Below are 21,413 nucleotides of genomic sequence, written 5' to 3'. Positions count from 1 at the left end.
TAACTTTTTTAGTTACTACATATTTCCATTTAGTAGATACAGTAGGTGTGCCCAAACTTTTGTCTGGTACTGTATACTTTTTTATTTTTCAGGGGGTCTAGAAATTCTTAATCAAATAGCTAAATAATCCTTGCTATGGCATTCTTTAAACAATCCCATATAGCTCAGTGCAATTTACTAGGAACTCTAGTAAGTCTTTTGAACATCTATTATTTGTTCATAATAAGAATCATCATTCTGACTATGAACTCTATCTTGTATGAAGATCAATTGGAAAATGTGAAAACAATAAAAAAAAAGACAGGATTTGATTAGTTGCAAGCCTACAGGCTGAGCTCCATAATAACTGAGTCACATCCTTGCTTCAGTTCAATGAAGATTCCTTTCTTAGCTTGAGAGAGTTCAGATCGTAGCCTGGAGACATCTGAAGGTACCTACGAAGTATTCTGACAGTACAGGATGAAAAAGAGAAAGAGCAGGGGAAGGGAGAGAAAAAATACTTTGTTGAAGAGGTGGGAGATAATTGCTGCCATGGGTACAGATGGCCAGTGTGTCTGTGTGTGTTCCAGTCTGCGCTTCTGCACAGTCCATTTCACTCTGCTCCCTGTTTGCCCCAGCACAAAGAAGTGATTTGCTCTTTTGAAAAAGGAACTTTAGGAATGACTGAAAGAGGATCGTCCATTGGGTCACTGTCCATCACTGCTGCTAATCAGACCCAAGTATTGCTATGGTGACTACGGCTGCAATGGTAGGTAACAAAGGAATAAGTTGGATCAGTTTTAGGGGATAGTTAACCCAACTTACAAATGTATGTAGAGTATGTGTCTGCTTTCACAGTAAGCAAACAAAAAAGTTATTTGGTCATTTTTGTGAACCATTCCTTTAAATAAAAAAATCTTTATTTAGATAGTCCCAACTAGATGGTTTGTTCAATGACTGTTAACCACATTTAAACTAACTATCCACTAATGCTAACCCTGGCATATATAGAATCATGTAGTAACCAAAAAAGTGTTAAACAAATCAAAATAGATTTTAGATTCTTCAAAGTGGCTATCCTTTGCCTTGATGACAGCACTCTTGGCATTCTCCCTAGCAGCTTCACCTGGAATGTTTTTCCAACTGTCTTTAAGGGGTTCCCACATGTGCTGAGCACTTGTTGGCTGATTTTCATTCACTCTGTGGTCCAACACATCCCAGACCATCTCAATTGGGTTGAGGTCGGGTGATTGTGGAGGCCAGGTAATCTGATGCAGCACTCCATCACTCTCCTTCTTGGTCAAATAGCCCTTACACAGCCTGGAGGTGTATTTTGGGTCGTTGTCCTGTTGAAAAAAAAATGATAGTGGGACTAAGGGCAAACCAGATGGAATGGTGTATCGCTGCAGAATACTGTGCTAGCCATGCTGGTTAAGTGTGCCTTGAATTCTAAATAAATCACAGACAGTGTCACCAGCAAAATACCCCCACACCATCACACCTCCTCCTCTATGTTTCAAGGTGGGAACCACACATGCAGAGATCATCCGTTCACCTACTCTGCATCTCACAAAGGCACGGCGGTTGGAACAAAAAATCTAAAATTTGGACTCATCAGATGAAAGGACAGATTTCCACCGGTCTAATGTCCATTGCTCGTGTTTCTTGGCCGAAGCAAGTCTTTTCTTATTATTGATGTCCTTTGGTAATGGTTTCTGTGCAGCAATTCAACCATGAAGGTTTGATTCACCCAGTCTCCTCTGAACAGTTGATGTTGAGATGTGGCTGTTACTTGAAATGTGAAACATTTATTTGGGCTGCAATCTGAGGTGCAGTCAACTCTAATGAACTTATCGTCTTCAACAGAGGGAACTCTAAGTCTTCCTTTCCTGAGGCGGTCCTCATGAGAGCTAGTCTCATCATAGCTCTTGATGTTTTTTTGCGACTGCACTTGAAGAAACTTTGAAAGTTCTTGATATTTTCCATATTGACTGACCTTCATGTCTTCAAGTAATGATGGACTGTGTTTCTCTTTGCTTATTTCAGCTATTCTTGCCATAATATGGACTTGGACTTTTACCAAATAGGGCTATCTTCTGTATACCACCCCTGTCTTGTGACAACACAACTGATTGGCTCAAATGCATTCCACAAATTAACTTTTAACAAGGCACACCTTTTAAATGAAATGCATTCCAGGAGACTACCACATGAAGCTGGTTGAGAGAATGGCAAGAGTGTGTAAAGCTATCATCAAGGCAAAGGGTGGCTACTTTGAAGAATCTCAAATGTTAAATATTTTTTGTTTAACTGTTTTGGTTACTACATGATTCCATATGTGTTATGTCATAGTTTTGATGTCTTCACTATTATTCTACAATGTCTAAAATAGTAAAAATGAAGAAAAACCCTTTGAATGAGTAGGTGTGTCCAAACTTTTGACATGTACTCTACATTCAAAAACATTGACATGTTGTGTGTGTGTGTGTGTGTGTGTGTGTATGCGTGCGTGCGTGCGTGTGAATCTATCAGTTACACGTACATGTCAGTACATGCACACAAGAAGTAGATCACATGATTGACAGGCATTGGCCGTGAGGTGTTCATTTTTTGTTTTAAACCACGTTTGCTGTTCACTTGCGCTCAGGGTTCTGTATAATACTATATGTTTCCTTGGATTTGCTCTGGACCTGGGGGCATGTCTGGTAAGGGTAAGTTTGTGTGTCAGTGCTGTGTGTAAGTTTAATATGCAAACTATTAGGAATTTCCAACCCATTAATATTTCTTATAAAAACAAGAAGTGATGCAGTCAGTCTTTCCTCAACTCTTAGCCAAGAGAGACTGGCATGCATAGTATTAATATTAGCCATCTGATTACAATAAAGAGCTATACATGCTGCTCTGTTCTGGGCCATCTGCAGCTTAACTAGGTCTTCTTTGTAGCTCTTGACCACATAACTGGACAATAATCAAGATAAGATAAAACTAGAGCCTGCAGGACTTGTTTTGTGGAGTGTGGTGTCAAAAAAGCAGAGCATCTCTTTATTACAGACAGACCTCTCCCCATTTTTTACAACCATTGAATCTATATGTTTTGACCATGACAGTTTACAATCTAAGGTAACACCAAGTAATTTAGTCTCCTCAACTTGTTCAACAGCCACACCATTCATTACCAGATTCAGCTGAGGTCAAGAACTTAGGGAATGATTTGTACCAAATACAATGCTCTTAGTTGTAGAAATGTTCAGGGCCAGTTTATTAATGGCCACCCATTCCAAAACTGACTCTTTATTAAGGGTTTCAGTGACTTCAGTAGCTGTGGTTTCTGATGCATATATGGTTGAATCATCAACATACATGGACACATGCTTTTTTATATATATATTTTTGTTGCTTTGTTTAGGTCATTGATGAAAACAGAAAAGAGTAGAGGGCCTAAAGGTCTGCCCTGTGGTACACCACACTTTACATGTTTGACATAAGAGAAGCTCCCATTAAAGAAACCACTCTGAGTTCTATAAGATAGATTGCTCTGAATCCATGACATGGCAGAAGTTGAAAAACCTTAATACATACATTTTCTCAACAACAGGTTATGGTCAATAATATCAAAGGCTGCACTGAAATCTGTCAGTACAGCTTCCACATCTTCTTATTATCAATTTCTTTCAATGATTCATCAGTAATTTATGTCAGTTCAGTATATGTTGAGTGCCCTTCTCTATAAGCATGTTATAGATCTGTTGTTAATTTGTTTACAGAGAAATAGCATTGTATTTAGTCAAACACACTTATATCCAGCAGTTTGCTAAGAGATGGCAACAAGTTGATACTGTAGTCTGCTGGTAGAACCAGTAAAGGCTGCTTTAACACTCTTGGGTAGAGGAATGACTTTCTCTTGACTCCAGGCCTGAGGACAAACACTTTCCTCTATGCTTAGATTAAATATATGACAGATAGGAGTGGCTATTGAGTCAGCTAACATCCTCAGTAGCTTTCCATCTAAATTGTCAATGCCAGGAGGCTTGTCATTATTGATCGATATCAATCATTTGTCCACCTCTCCCACACTAACTTCATAAAATTCTAACTTACAATGCTTATCTTTCATTATTATTATTTTTTTTGCCCAATTTGACAATTAAGTAATCATTTAAATGATTGGCAACACCAAATTGTTTTGTGATAAATTAGCCTGATTCAATAAAAGATTGAGTTGAATTAGTCTTTCTGCCCATACTTTCATTTAAAGTACTCCAAAGTTTTTTTCATCATTGATCTTGGCTTCATAATACAGTTTATTCTTCTTGAGTTTAGTCACATACTTTCTCAATTTACAGTAAGTCAGCCAGTCAGATGTGCAGAAAGACTTATTAGCCACTCCTTTTGCCCCATCTATTTCAAACTATCAGGTTTTCAATTCCTCCTCAAACCATTGAGCCTAACAGTTTTTAACAGGTGCATGTTTATCAATAATTGGAGAAAGCAATTTCATAAATTCATCAAGCTCACAGCAAAATATTTTGTATGATCTTTTATACACTATTTTAGGCCGAGCATTTGGAACTGTCTTTCCTGGATATATTTTGATCACTGCATCTGGATACAGCAGTAGAACAAAGTTCTACAGTATTAGTAAACATTTGATCAATGCATGTGGATGATCTTGTTTCTATAGTGTTTGTAAACACCCTGGTAGGTTGATTAATAACCTGGACTAGATTACAGGCCCTGGTTACAGTGAAAATCTTCTTCTTGAGCGGATATTGACTGAAAACCAATCAATATTCAGGTCCGCAAGAAAGTAGACCTCTGTGTTTACATCACATACAGTATCAAGCATTTCACACACATTATTTAGATACTGACTGTTAGCTCTTGGTGGCCTATATCAACACCCCAAAAGAATAGGCTTTATGAGATGAGGCAGGTGAACCTGCAACCACAACACTTCAATAACACTTGACATGAGATCTTATCTAAGCATTCCTGTCTCTTCTATAGATGTTATATCATTGTAGTTTTACTGCTGTATCGTCAAAGGAATTACATTATCTAAATTAGTCTCAGAAATTGCTAATACTTGAATGTTATTTGATGTTAGCAAGTTATTGATTTCATTTCTAAGGCTACATATATTATTAAGGGCTATTTTCAGCTCTTTCCTGGGTAGCTTATCAGAGATGGACATGATATGGAAAATGGCAAACAAAGCAAGATTAAAAAAAAACACTGTTGGTGTGTGTAAGTGTGTATGTGTTGTAACGGTTTTGACTTGAGGTTATTATTTATAGGGGTGCCAGGTAGGTTGTGCCTACCAGAGAAAACATTGGTTTCTCCTTTTGGTTTGGGAGGGAATGAGTCCCATCTGGTCCGTCAAGTCTACACCAATACAAAGGACTTGTGTAAAAGTCAGGATGGAAATAAACTTTTCATAAACCCTTAAAACATTGAAAAGAACTTCAAAAACAACTATATTCTTTTGCGTGGGTTGTATTAGCAACATCAATGATTACACACACATATAATAATATAACACAATGAGTTCTGGTTCCTCCAGAAATGTCCTGTACCTCGGGCCTAAAAAGAGTCCAGCCCGGTAAAGGAGTTCAGGGAACTCAAGTGACCTTTGTCACACAATGTTTGTCCGTTCATTCAAGTGTAGCGTAAACCCAGTATTAATCATACAATCAATATAACAATTATTTTACCACAGAACTTTAAAGCATATCAACTCTTACTAAGTCCTCAACTACAACTAACGACATAAATCATCACCGTATACATCACATCAAAACAAATGAAATACCGTATACAAAAAGGTGGTAATCAGTCGGTCAGTCAGATAATCCAATCGACCAATAGATCTCCAGCGGAGAAAGGCCACGAAGAACGGAGAGGTGTAGTCCACGGACTCAAAGAGTGGATCCGATCCTGGGTAAACTCTCTTAGGCTACAAAACACACGTTTAACGGCAGCAAAACAACGGAATAGAGAAGCGTCGGGAACTGAAGGTTGAACACATCCTCATTCACGTCTCCATCACAACCCCACTTTTGCGCAGCTGATGCTGGCTATTTAATTGGGAATTAAAGGGAAGGCATCCTATTGGAAGGAGAAGCACTGAGACGGTTCAGAAAAATTCAGGGCCGTCACACACCCCCTCCCCTGGAAAAAGCCGACCATTGCCCTGGAAGGCACATCTTGGTCGGGGAAACCGAGAAACGTCTCCTCATCACTTTCCTCTACAAAAATATTCATGACTTTTTGGAGCTCATGCTCCTCAGCTGAGGGGTCACAGGCCTTAAGGTGTGAGACTTCTGGGTCTGGGAATCCGAGAAAAGTCTCCTCACTTTCCTCTTCTAAGATATCCAGGACCTTGCGGCGCTCAATCGCCTCCCGTTCCTCAGCCGAGGGGTAACAGGCCTTAAGGCGTGAGACATGGACAACGCGCATATCTTCACCTGTGTCCTCTTTCACCACTTGGTAGTTCAAAGGGAATGAGAAGCACTGAGATGGTTCAGAAAAATTCAGGGCCGTCACAGTGTGTGTCACGTCCTGACCTTAGTTCCTTTTTTATGTCACTGTGTTAGTTTGGTCAGGGCGTGAGTTACGGTGGGCATTCTATGTTTTTGTTCTATGTTTTTGTATTTCTTTGTTTGGCCTGGTATGGTTCCCAATCAGAGGCAGCTGTTTATCATTGTCTCTGATTGTGAACCATACTTAGGTAGCCTGTTCCCACCTGGTGTTTGTGGGTAGTTGTTTTCTGTGTCTGTGTGTTCCACACGAAACTGTTTTGGTTTTAGTTTCTGTCTTTCAATATGTTATTTTGTATTTTCGTGTTTAGTGATTTTGTTCATTAAAACATGACGAACATGTACCACGCTGCATATTGGTCCGATCTCTCATACTCCTCGTCAGAGGAGGACGAATCCCGTTACAGTGTGTGCTGCGGGGATGAAGCTATGAACCCATAGGCCTGACTCTCTCATCCTTTCCAGGCTTTTGGGAGGGAGGGTGGACAATGAGCCTGTCGTAGTGGATGTAAGCAATGTCCCCACATGCTCTGGCAGCTTTCATGGCTGGGATAAGTTATTTCCTCTTCTAGCGCACAGCTTCAGGATAGTCCTCTTTGAGGAAGATGGACGTTCCTCTCAAATTATTGTCTCTTTCCAGAACAGAAATCTTGTCCTTGAAGATCAGGAACTTGACCACTATCAGCCTATGCCTGTCACCTGTGCCGGTGGTGGGTTTTCCAGTCCTGTGGGCACGTTACACCTCAATCTTCCTGTGGTCCATCTTCAGTTTCATAAAGATCATTCCCCTCACTATGTCCTCAGACTCCATCCAGGTCTCGTGAAGATTCTGCAGTTCCATCCAAAACATTATTATTCCTGTCACACCTGTCTTGTGCTTGTCTCCACACCCACCGGGTGTCTCCTATTTCCCTTCCCTGTGTATTTATACCTGCATTTTCTGTCTGTCTGTTGCCAGTTCATCTTGTTTTGTCAGGTATTACCAGCGTGTTTCCCATTTCTCCAGTTGTCTGGTTCTTGTTTGCTATTCTTCCCGGTTCCAAACATTCTGCCTGCCCTGACCCCGGGCCTGTCCCTTTTTGACTCTGCCTTGAACTACGAACCTCTGCCTGCCCCTTTAATATAATAAATATTCTGAGAACCGAACCATCTGCCTCCTGTGTCTGCATCTGTGTCATATCCGGGGTCATGACAGTGCGAACTGGCGAACTGGCCATGATTGACCCAGCAGACTCGGATCAACTCTCTGCCTGCAAGGAGCCACCATTGGAAGACACAAGGAGCTACATCAGAACCTTATGGAAGGATTCCATACCTTGGCAGAAAGCCATGACCAGGGTTTCAACTCATTACTGGAGCAATTCCGCGGACCCCCTAGACGCTCAGTAACCCTACTATCAACGGTGCTTTTCCCCAGACTACCCCTGCTTCCCGAGAACCTGGCTTACCGGGCATTTGGCTCCCAGTGCTCCCTCATTTTTTAGCTGCAGCCCTCTTCGTTTCCTTCATATCGTTCGAAGATAGTGTATCTCATAATGCTATGGCGGTGTGGGAGCAACAGTCCGCTGTTTGCTTTCCTCTGGATGATTTCGTAGCAGAGGTGAGGAAGGGGTTTGATTCTCCGGTGTCTGGGAGAGAGGCGGCTTGGAAACTACTTCAACTACATCAAGACTTCCCATAGTGTGGCAGATTACGCGGTAGACTTTCGTACGTTGATTGCCGAGAATGCCTGGAACTCGGAGTCCCTGGTCGACACCTTCCTTAATGGATTATCGGAGGCAATTAAAGACGAGCTCGCAGCTCGGGAGTTACCCATGGACCTCGACTCCTTCATAGCCTTGACCATAAGAATCGATGGGCGCCTACGGGAACGCAGGAGGGAGAGGTGGTCTGTTCTTGGCCACACTCGCTCGTCCACGGTTTCTCCGTTGCATCCGAAGAACCTGGAAGTCCCCAAGGCCTGCATTCCCGAGAGAATCAGAAGTCACCTGAGTTCTCTCGGAAATCATCGGGGACTGGTGACTCATCTCCTCCAGAGCCCATAAAGCTGGGCAGGGCTAGGTTGTCTCATAGTGAATGTTTACGCTGAGCTCCAACAGTTGCCTGTACTGTGGTACTACAGGACATTATATATCAACCTGTCCAGTAGAAGACCAGGCTCATCAGTAGGTGCAGGTACGCTGGTGGGCCATCCTGGGAGTTTCCAAACTCCTATTACTCATACATTCATGCTATCCTGCTGTGGGGTGACCGGTCTAAATCTCTCTGGGTGCTCATTGACTCTGGAGCTGACGAGAGCTTCATTGACGATGCCCTGATATCTGAGCTGGGTATCTCCACACAACCCCTCTCTATTCCCATGGACGCCAGAGCATTGGACGGACACTCCATTGGCAGGGTCACTCACAGTACGGTACCTGCGAGTGTCGGGCAATCACAGTGAGTCAATACAGTTTCTACTAATTGAATCTCGTCATGTTCCTGTGTTTTGGGATTTTCATGGCTCCAGAGGCACAACCCCCTGATCTACTGAAAAGACCCTGACTGCAGTGTGCAGTCCGGGGCCGGGCTCAATGTGGGCAGAGTCAAACGCATTTATCCCGAACCCTTCTTGTCTCTTTCAAGGTCACCCAAGTTGAAGTTCACGTCGAAGGTATCAACGCCAACAAAAGCGAATCTTAATCGTACCTAACCTACATGGATAAAAATATAAACCATGGAAGTAACTGAGACTGTCACTATGCATAATGTACTTTGTAATATTCATGTTATACCAGTGCAGTGGTATATTTTTATATTACCAACTACCGCACTGATGTTTTTATAGCGTTAATTAGCACCCATTTGCACGTGAGCTCGCTAATTAGCAATAGCACCCTTTTGCACTTGAGCTAGCTAATTGCTTACAATGAGGGAATCTTATTTGGACAAATTTTCCTACTTTTGCAGTGAGCCTAGGTTTACATTTACAGTTATGTAATCGATTTGATTGTTGATTTTCTGTGTTTCTTCAATGTATGCCTTGTTGTGTTTGGCTGGCTCTAAATGTCTATCGTTGATGTCGATGCCATTCCCTAAGTACACATAGCGAGTCTACAAAGCCTACACTATACAATAATGAAATTAAATGCCTATTGCTTATTTTATGCCTTTCTAATTATCATGCCTTCTATGTCTATGCTTATTTTCTTTGATGTATAGAGACACATTAGTGTGTTGTTGGAGGGCGAGAGTCTCAAAATGTAAAAAATGCAGCAGCAGTCAACTTCATCACTGCCCCTTCTGCACATATAAGGCTGAACAATATATGTTCAACAACCACATCAAATATCATGCTTCAGTGAGGCACAAAGGTACTATTTATTTCTTTGTTTGGTGAATATATTTGACGTTCACGTTTTTTGATTTGCCCTATTTTTTTAGTTACATCAGTGTATTTAATTCAATTGTATAACTTGTTACTTTACTGTTATTCCTCTTTTTCAGAGTTCACAATCATAAAGTTGTAGAAATGTGACACACTTTCATTGTTGCTATTGCACGGCAATAATAATAAACAGAGCACAGTTTCTGAAGCACCTGACATACCATCAGCATCCAGTGGCCCCTCAAGAGCACCCAGAGGCCCTTAATAAACAGTGGCCAGTGGCCCCTCAAGAGCACCCAGAGGCACTTAAACAGTGGCCAGTGGCCCCTCAAGAGCACCCAGAGGCCCATAAACAGTCCCCAGAGGCCCCTCAAGAGCCTCTGGGGGGGGGGGGTGGTATTATTATTTTCATTATTATTTACTATTATCATTATTATTGTTGTTATCATAACTATCAAACTTAACAACCTACTCTTTCTTAACTTACAGTACGCTCTGTACATTGCAATGAAAGCACAGTGTGAATTCAATGAGGTATGTATTAATTATGAAATTCTCATTACTAGTGATAGCCATCCGATTGTGTGATTTTCTTTTTCAAAGGAAAACATGCAGCAAATTAGGTGATGGTGGTGCCTAGTTCTCCTGCAGAACTTTAAAACCACTTGTTTCACTGTAGCCAGACTGACCTGAATATATTTTTATACTGTATGTACGTATGTAATGCATGTCATTCACTCACTAAGGTCTGAAGAAGAGAGGTTGGAACGTCGAAAAAGGCGGCAAAAACAAAACACGCAGCAGGTGTCATATGATGAGTGGTATAGTCTGTGTTTAAAGACATAACCACAGACCACTTCTCAGTCCCTATGCTTCCTGGCTGATATTTTGGTCACTTTTGAATGCTGGCGGTGCTTTCACTCTAGTGGTAGCATGAGACGGAGTCTACAACCCACACAAGTGGCTCAGGTAGTGCAGCTCATCCAGGATGGCACATCAATGCGAGCTGTGGCAAGAAGGTTTGCTGTGTCTGTCAGCGTAGTGTCCAGAGCATGGAGGCGCTACCAGGAGACAGGCCAGTACATCAGGAGACTTGGAGGAGGCCGTAGGAGGGCAACAACCCAGCAGCAGGACCGCTACCTCCGCCTTTGAGCAAGGAGGAGCAGGAGGAGCACTGCCAGGGGCCTGCAAAATGGCCTCCAGTAGGCCACAAATGTGCATGTGTCTGCTCAAACGGTTAGAAAAAGACTCCATGAGGGTGGTATGAGGGCCCGACGTCCACAGGTGGGGGTTGTGCTTACAGTCCAACACCGTGCAGGACGTTTGGCATTTGCCAGAGAACACCAAGATTGGCAAATTCGCCACTGGCGCCCTGTGCTCTTCACAGATGAAAGCAGGTTCACACTGAGCACATGTGACAGACGTGACAGTCTGGAGACGCCGTGGAGAACGTTCTGCTGCCTGCAACATCCTCCAGCATGACCGGTTTGGCGGTGGGTCAGTCATGGTGTGGGGTGGCATTTCTTTGATCCATGTGCTCACCAGCGGTAGCCTGACTGCCATTAGGTACCGAGATGAGATCCTCAGACCCCTTGTGAGACCATATGCTGGTGCGGTTGGCCCTGGGTTCCTCCTAATGTAAGACAATGCTAGACCTCATGTGGCTGGAGTGTGTCAGCAGTTCCTGCAAGAGGAAGGCATTGATGCTATGGACTGGCCCGCCTGTTCCCCAGACCTGAATCCAATTGAGCACATCTGGGACATCATGTCTCGCTCCATCCACCAACGCCACGTTGCACCACAGACTGTCCAGGAGTTGGCGGATGCTTTAGTCCAGGTCTGGGAGGATATCCCTCAGGAGACCATCCGCCACCTCATCAGGAGCATGCCCAGGCGTTGTAGGGAGGTCATACAGGCATGTGGAGGCCACACACACTATTGAGACTCATTTTGACTTGTTTTAAGGACAGTACATCAAAGTTGGATCAGCCTGTAGTGTGGTTTTCCACTTTAATTTTGAGTGTGACTCCAAATCCAGACCTCCATGGGTTGATACATTTGATTTCCATTGATAATTTTTGTGTGATTTTGTTGTCAGCACATTCAACTATGTAAAGAAAAAAGTATTTAATAAGAATATTTCATTCATTCAGATCTAGGATGTGTTATTTTAGTGTTCCCTTTATTTTTTGGAGCAGTGTATTTCAGGATGATGTAGAAGACGTCCCCCCCCCCAAGATGTCCCAGCATGTCACATCAGCGTCCAGCTCTGCAGGATCAGGTACTGCATAGGCTATTAGGCTAAAGTAAGGTGCATTCTTGTGCACACATTCCTAGAAGTACCTTACATTACTTAATGACCACAATCAAAATGCATGGCGTACTGGGAGCTGTGTGTAATACTGAAGGCTTGATGCATGGCAAGATATAATAGTTGTGATGACTTGTTGAGTAGTTATAGATATCCCTGAAAACCCCTTTAGTAATAGTGGCTTTTGTTTGCCTGGGGGTATTGTGAAAGTAGGGTGTAATTTGTCTTGCTCACCCAATGAGGCACTACTCTTAATATTTATTCTTCCTTTTTCTTCAAGGAAGCAGATGTTCTTCTAAGGGACACCCTAGAGACAGCAAGGTGATGCGAACGCCCAACATTTAAAGGCATCGTTTCCCTCCCTTGTGTAAATTATATGGATGGGGAAGACCGCATTACAACCCTTAAACTATGGTTGTATGATGGCCTGGATGAAGAGGAAAATATTCTCCACAAGTAATCATTCATGTTTTCGTTTCAGTTAGAGATTATGAGATGTTCTATGTGGAGGCAGTTGACAACAAGAAAATGACTGTCTGCCTCTTTTGAGGAGCAGGAGTGAAGCCATTTTTGAGGAGTGGTCAAACCTTGTTTTTGTCTGCTGTGTTAATTGTTTCAATTGTTAATTATTTTGTTTAGTAAAGATGACGTAGAAGTCACCCGAGTCTCTGATCTCTTTACTGGAGCTGGTATAACTTAATGTACAAAGCACATTCAGCTTGTCAGTATGTCTATATGGTATAGTCTGTCTCCATTCTCATGAATTGCACTATAAATCAGGATAGGTAGAAACTGTATATATATGCTCAATTAAGTAATATAATTACAAAGTCATAACATTTATCAACACAATTTTAACAGTACATGACATACATAACAAGTATGTTGTTCACTGCAACAATATCAATAGCTTGTCTCAAATATAGCATGAAGCAAAAAGTGTCACAACATGTGCCGGTACAGCTTTATATAATATTTCCCACAATCTTCAAAAATGAAATACGTTTGTATTCAACGTGCGCCTTGCACAAACATGTGTGTTTGTATTCAGTGTGTGACTCAAACCTCAGATGGACAAAAAAAACACAGGTTGGTGGGTTCAAAAGTGGGTAGAGTCCAGTGTTTGACACACTACAGTCAGGGGTACTTGGATCAACTGGGCTACTGGTTACTTCCTGGGATATTCCCTTAAGGCGGCAAGGCCTGCCCCGGGACTACCTCCTGCGGGCTTGGGAAAAGCCTCAGATCTTTCCACTGTTACCGCAAAGTACCAGGACCTCCTCCTGGAGGTTTTCAACAAGGCTCATGCCACATCCCTTCCTCCGCAACATCCCTACGATTGCGCCATTGATCTCATCCCGGGTACCCCACCGCCTCAGGGGTGGCTTTATTCCCTGTCTGTCCCAGAGCCCAAGGCCATGGAGGAGTACATTGAGCGACTCCTGGAGAACCAGCTGTTTGTCAAAGTGGAGAAATGTGAATTCCATCGCTCCGTTATCTCCTTTTTGGGATACGTTTTTAGTGTGGACTGACCATATGAATCTAGAATACCTTCGCACCGCCAAACGCCTCAAATGCCAACCTGTTTTGCTACCTGACAAATTTACGGTTTTTACTTTTTAATTACCGTTTATATTTTTGTTTTTTCCTCCTCAACTTTTTCACTCCGGACGCTTTATCTGGACACGATTCGTCAGGACCTCCAACAGCCGAAGCTAAGTAGTAACATTAACATGATGCCTTCTAATTGCAGTCGCTGTACTCGCCTTACGGCGAGGATAGCTGTGCTACAAGCCCAGCTTCAGACGCAATCGCTAGGCAAGGGTATTTTCAGTGTAGGAAAGGATGAAACAGCGTCTGTGCCACCAGTAAGTACAGATAGTAGTATAAATCCCCTGGCACAGTCCCCGCAGCCGGACAACTTTCTCACGGTTTCTGGAAGGAAATGCTGTAGGAACGCTCAACCGGTGTCGCTCATTCAGCCGACAGAAAATTTCAACCGGTTTTCCCCATTAAGCAGCGGGTCGGAGTCAGAGGCCGAGTCTTCTCTGGTCTATACTCCTCCCGTTACGGGGTCTGAGACGCCGAAGCTTCCCACCATTAGCTCTGTTACGGTGCGTGAATGAGGACCCAAAAGCGAATTAACTTAAACAGAGCTTCTTTAATTACCAAACATAGGTAGGCTCAGACGGACCGGCAGATTCCGACAGGACAAGACATGGTTACAGCAAACATGACGACAGTCTGGTTCAGGCATGAAACACAACAAACAAGAATCCGACAAGGACAGGAACAAAAACAGAGAGAGATATAGGGACCTAATCAGAGGGAAAAGGGGAACAGGTGGGAGAAGGGGTGACGAGGTAGTCAAGAGGAGACAAGGAACAGCTGGGGGAAAGCGGGGGAGAAAAGGTAACCTAACAACGACCAGCAGAGGGAGACAGGGTGAAGGGAAAGGACAGAGACAAGACACAACATGACAGTACATGACAGTACCCCCCCACTCACCGAGCGCCTCCTGGCGCACTCGAGGAGGAAACCTGGCGGCAACGGAGGAAATCCTCGATCAGCGCACGGTCCAGCACGTCCCGAGAGGGAACCCAACTCCTCTCCTCAGGACCGTACCCCTCCCAATCAACGAGGTACTGGTGACCACGGCCCCGAGGACGCATGTCCAAAATTCTACGGACCCTGTAGATGGGTGCGCCCTCGACAAGGATGGGGGGGGGGGGGGGGGGGAGACGAGCGGGGGCGCGAAGGACGGGCTTGATGCAGGAGACATGGAAGACCGGGTGGACGCGCCGAAGGTATCGCGGAAGAAGAAGTCGAACTGCGACAGGATTAATGACCCGAGAAATACGGAACGGACCAATGAACCGCGGGGTCAACTTGCGAGAAGCCGTCTTAAGGGGAAGGTTCTGAGTGGAGAGCCAAACTCTCTGACCGCGACAATATCTAGGACTCTTAGTTCTACGCTTATTAGCAGCCCTCACAGTCTGCGTCCTATAACGGCAAAGTGCAGACCTGACCCTCTTCCAGGTGCGCTCGCAACGTTGGACAAAAGCCTGAGCGGAGGGGACCCTGGACTCGGCGAACTGAGATGAGAACAGCGGAGGCTGGTACCCGAGGCTACTCTGAAAAGGAGATAGCCCGGTCGCAGACGAAGGAAGCGAGTTGTGGGCGTATTCTGCCCAGGGGAGCTGTTCTGACCAAGACGCAGGGTTGCGAAAAGAAAGACTGCGTAAGATGCGACCAATAGTCTGATTGGCCCGTTCTGCTTGACCGTTAGACTGGGGGTGAAAGCCGGAAGAGAGACTGACTGAAGCCCCAATCAAACGGCAAAACTCCCTCCAAAATTGAGACGTGAATTGCGGACCTCTGTCCGAAACGACGTCTGACGGAAGGCCATGAATTCTGAAAACATTCTCGATGATGATTTGTGCCGTCTCTTTAGCAGAAGGAAGCTTAGCAAGGGGAATGAAATGAGCCGCCTTAGAGAACCTATCGACAACCGTAAGAATAACAGTCTTCCCCGCTGACGAAGGCAGTCCGGTGACAAAATCTAAGGCGATGTGAGACCACGGTCGAGAGGGAATAGGAAGCGGCCTGAGACGGCCGGCAGGAGGAGAGTTACCGGACTTAGTCTGCGCGCAGACCGAACAAGCAGCCACGAAACGACGCGTGTCATGCTCCCGGGTGGACCACCAAAAACGCTGGCGAATGGAAGCAAGCGTACCCCGAACGCCAGGGTGGCCGGCTAACTTGGCAGAGTGAGCCCACTGAAGAACGGCCAGACGAGTAGGAACGGGAACGAAAAGAAGGTTCCTAGGACAAGCGCGCGGCGACGGAGTGTGAGTGAGCGCTTGTTTTACCTGCCTCTCAATTCCCCAGACAGTCAACCCGACAACACGCCCCTCAGGGAGAATCCCCTCGGGGTCAGTGGAGGCTACTGAAGAACTGAAGAGACGAGACAAAGCATCAGGCTTGGTGTTCTTAGAGCCCGGACGATAAGAAATCACGAACTCGAAACGAGCGAAAAACAGCGCCCAACGCGCCTGACGCGCATTAAGTCGTTTGGCAGAACGGATGTACTCAAGGTTCCTATGGTCAGTCCAAACGACAAAAGGAACGGTCGCCCCCTCCAACCACTGTCGCCATTCGCCTAGGGCTAACCGGATGGCGAGCAGTTCGCGGTTACCCACATCATAGTTACGTTCCGACGGCGACAGGCGATGAGAAAAATACGCGCATGGGTGGACCTTGTCGTCAGAGAGGGAGCGCTGAGAAAGAATGGCTCCCACGCCCACCTCTGACGCGTCAACCTCGACAACGAACTGTCTAGAGACGTCAGGTGTAACAAGGATAGGAGCGGATGTAAAACGATTCTTGAGGAGATCAAAAGCTCCCTGGGCGGAAACGGACCACTTAAAGCACGTCTTGACAGAAGTAAGGGCTGTGAGAGGAGCTGCCACCTGACCGAAATTACGGATGAAACGACGATAGAAGTTCGCAAAGCCGAGAAAGCGCTGCAGCTCGACGCGTGACTTAGGGACGGGCCAATCAATGACAGCTTGGACCTTAGCGGGATCCATCTTAATGCCTTCAGCGGAAATAACAGAACCGAGAAATGTGACGGAGGAGGCATGAAAAGTGCACTTCTCAGCCTTCACAAAAAGACAATTCTCTAAAAGGCGCTGGAGGACACGTCGAACGTGCTGAACATGAATCTGGAGTGACGGTGAAAAAATCAGGATATCGTCAAGGTAAACGAAAACAAAGATGTTCAGCATGTCTCTCAGGACATCATTGACTAATGCCTGAAAGACAGCTGGAGCGTTAGCGAGGCCGAAAGGAAGAACCCGGTATTCAAAGTGCCCTAACGGAGTGTTAAACGCCGTCTTCCACTCGTCCCCCTCCCTGATGCGCACGAGATGGTAAGCGTTACGAAGGTCCAACTTAGTGAAAAACCTGGCTCCCTGCAGGATCTCGAAGGCTGAAGACATAAGAGGAAGTGGATAACGATTCTTCACTGTTATGTCATTCAGCCCTCGATAATCTATGCAGGGGCGCAGAGACCCGTCCTTCTTCTTGACAAAAAAAAACCCCGCTCCGGCGGGAGAGGAGGAGGGGACTATGGTACCGGCGTCAAGAGCTACAGACAAATAATCTTCGAGAGCCTTACGTTCGGGAGCCGACAGAGAGTATAGTCTACCCCGGGGTCTCACGCTGAATCCTGGGGAGAGGACTACCATCCAGGGCGAACAAGGCCGTGGGCTCCTTTAACTGTCTGAGAGGAATGTCATGTTCCCGAGCCCAGGTCTCGTCCATAAAACAGCCCTCCGCCCCAGAGTCTATTAAGGCACTGCAGGAAGCTGACGAACCGGTCCAGCGTAGATGGACCGACAAGGTAGTGCAGGATCTTGAAGGAGAGACAGGAGTAGTAGCGCTCACCGGTAGCCCTCCGCTTACTGACGAGCTCTGGCCTTTTACTGGACATGAAGTGACAAAATGACCAGCGGAACCGCAATAGAGACAGAGGCGGTTGGTGATTCTCCGTTCCCTCTCCTTAGTCGAGATGCGGATACCTCCCAGCTGCATGGGCTCAGCACCCGAGCCGGCAGAGGAAGATGGTAGTGATGCGGAGAGGGGGGCGACGGAGAGCGCGAGCTCCTTTCCACGAGCTCGGTGACGAAGATCAATCCGTCGCTCAATGCGAATAGCGAGTTCAATCAAGGAATCCACGCTGGAAGGAACCTCCCGGGAGAGAATCTCATCCTTTACCTCTGCGCGGAGACCCTCCAGAAGACGAGCGAGCAAGGCCGGCTCGTTCCAGCCACTGGAGACAGCAAGAGTGCGAAACTCAATAGAGTAGTCTGTTATGGATCGATTGCCTTGACATAGGGAAGACAGGGCCCTGGAAGCCTCCTCCCCAAAAACAGATTGGTCAAAAACCCGTATCATCTCCTCCTTAACCAGTTAGAGCTCTAGGGGCGCTATTTCATTTTTGGATAAAAAACGTTCCCGTTTTAAGCGCGATATTTTGTCACGAAAAGATGCTCGACTATGCATATTCTTGACAGTTTTGGAAAGAAAACACTCTGAAGTTTCAGAATCTGCAAAGATTTTGTCTGTAAGTGCCCCAGAACTCATTCTACAGGCGAAACCAAGATGATGCATCACCCAGGAATTAGCAGAATTTCTGAAGCTCTGTTTTCCATTCTCTCCTTATATGGCTGTGATTGCGCAAGGAATGAGCCTACACTTTCTGTCGTTCGCCCAAGGTCTTAGCAGCATTGTGACGTATTTGTAGGCATATCATTGGAAGATTGGCCATAAGAGACTACATTTTCCAGAGGTCCGCCCGGTGTCCTTTGTCTAAATTTGTGCGTAATCTTCAGGTGCAGGCATTTTCTCCTGGGATTCAGGAGAGAAAGCATGTTTCCAAGAACGATGTATCAATGAAGAGATATGTGAAAAACACCTTGAGGATTGATTCTAAACAACGTTTGCCATGTTTTCAGTCGATATTATGGAGTTAATTTGGAAAAAAGTTTGCGTTTTGAGGACTGAATTTATGGATTTTTTTTGGTAGCCAAATGTGATGTATAAAACGGAGCTATTTCTAATACACAAGGAATCTTTTTGGAAAAACTGAGCATCTGCTATCTAACTGAGAGTATCCTCATTGAAAACATCAGAAGTTCTTTAAAGGTAAATTATTTTATTTGAAGGCTTTTATGTTTTTGTTAATGTTGCGTGCTGGATGCTAACGCTAATGCTAACGCTAAATGCTAACGCGAAATGCTAACTCTAGCTAGCTACTTTTACACAAATTATTGTTTTCCTATGGTTGAGAAGCATATTTTGAAAATCTGAGATGACAGTGTTGTTTACAAAAGGCTAAGCTTGAGAGATGGCATATTTATTTCATTTCATTTGCGATTTTCATAAATAGTTAACGTTGTGTTATGCTAATGAGCTTGCTGATAGATTTACACAATCCTGGATACAGGGGTTTTTTCATAGCTAAACGTGACGCAGAAAACGGAGCGATTTGTCCTAAACAAATAATCTTTCAGGAAAAACTGAACATTTGCTATCTGAGAGTCTCCTCAATGAAAACATCTGAAGTTCTTCAAAGGTAAATGATTTTTTTGAATGCTTTTCTGTTTTTTTGTGTAAATGTTGCCAGCTGAATGCTAATGCTAAATGCTACGTTAGCCATCAATACTGTTACACAAATGATTGTTTTGCAATGGTTGAGAAGCATATTTTGAAAATCTGAGATGACAGTGTTGTTAACAAAAGGCTAAGCTTGAGAGCTAGCATATTTATTTCATTTCATTTGCGATTTTCATGAATAGTTAACGTTGCGTTATGGTAATGAGCTTGAGTCTGTATTCACGAACCCGGATCCGGGATGGGGAGATCAGAAAGGTTAAAGTCCTGATACTGGTTAGTACACTCAGCCCTTGCCTCCCAGATTGCCGTGCCCCACTCACGAGCCCGTCCAATAAGGAGAGATATGACGTAGGCGACACGAGCAGTGCTCCTGGAGTAAGTGTTGGGCTGGAGAGAAAACACAATATCACACTGGGTGAGGAACGAGCGGCATTCAGTGGGCTCCCCAGAGTAACACGGCGGGTTATTGATTCTGGGCTCCGGAGATTCGAAAGCCCTGGAAGTGGCCGGTGGATCGAGGCGGAGATGGTGAACCTGTTCTGTGAGGTTGGAGACTTGGGTGGCCAGGGTCTCAACGGCATGTCGAGCAGCAGACACTTCCTGCTCGTGTCTGCCTAGCATCGCTCCCTGGATCCCGACGGCTGAGTGGAGAGGATCCGAAGTCGCTGGGTCCATTCTTGGTCGGATTCTTCTGTTACGGTGCGTGAATGAGGACCCAAAAGCGAATTAACTTAAACAGAGCTTCTTTAATTACCAAACATAGGTAGGCTCAGACGGACCGGCAGATTCCGACAGGATAAGACATGGTTACAGCAAACATGACGACAGTCTGGTTCAGGCATGAAACACAACAAACAAGAATCCGACAAGGACAGGAACAAAAACAGAGAGAGATATAGGGACCTAATCAGAGGGAAAAGGGGAACAGGTGGGAGAAGGGGTGACGAGGTAGTCAAGAGGAGACAAGGAACAGCTGGGGGAAAGCGGGGGAGAAAAGGTAACCTAACAACGACCAGCAGAGGGAGACAGGGTGAAGGGAAAGGACAGAGACAAGACACAACATGACAGTACATGACAAGCTCTGACAAATTGAAAACTCTAGTCATTGGCGACTCCATTACCCGCAGTATTAGACTTAAAACAAATCATCCAGCGATCATACACTGTTTACCGGGGGGCAGGGCTACCGACGTTAAGGCTAATCTGAAGATGGTGTTGGCTAAAGCTAAAACTGGCGAGTGTAGAGAGTATAGAGATATTGTTATCCACGTCGGCACCAACGATGTTAGGATGAAACAGCCAGAGATCACCAAGCGCAACATAGCTTCTGCGCGTAAATCAGCTAGAAAGATGTGTCGGCATCGAGTAATTGTCTCTGGCCCCCTCCCAGTTAGGGGGAGTGATGAGCTCTACAGCAGAGTCTCACAACTCAATCGCTGGTTGAAAACTGTTTTCTGCCCCTCCCAAATAATAGAATTTGTAGATAATTGGCCCTCTTTCTGGGACTCACCCACAAACAGGACCAAGCCTGACCTGCTGAGGAGTGACGGACTCCATCCTAGCTGGAGGGGTGCTGTCATTTTATCTACCAACATAGACAGGGCTCTAACTCCTCTAGCTCCACAATGAAATAGGGTGCAGGCCAGGCAGCAGGCTGTTAGCCAGCCTGCCAGCATAGTGGAGTCTGCCACTAGCACAGTCAGTGTAGTCAGCTCAGCTATCACCATTGAGACCGTGTCTGTGCCTCGACCTAGGTTGGGAAAAACTAAACATGGCGGTGTTCGCCTTAGCAATCTCACTAGGATAAAGACCACCTCCATTCCTGTCATTATTGAAAGAGATCATGATACCTCACATCTCAAAATAGGGCTACTTAATGTTAGATCCCTTACTTCAAAGGCAATTATAGTCAATGAACTAATCACTGATCATAATCTTGATGTGATTGGCCTGACTGAAACATGGCTTAAGCCTGATGAATTTACTGTGTTAAATGAGGCCTCACCTCCTGGCTACACTAGTGACCATATCCCCC

The sequence above is a fragment of the Oncorhynchus mykiss genome, chromosome 15 (assembly GCF_013265735.2).
Source record: "Oncorhynchus mykiss isolate Arlee chromosome 15, USDA_OmykA_1.1, whole genome shotgun sequence".
In the NCBI taxonomy this organism is placed as follows: domain Eukaryota; kingdom Metazoa; phylum Chordata; class Actinopteri; order Salmoniformes; family Salmonidae; genus Oncorhynchus; species Oncorhynchus mykiss.
This window is presented reverse-complemented; position numbering follows the sequence as displayed.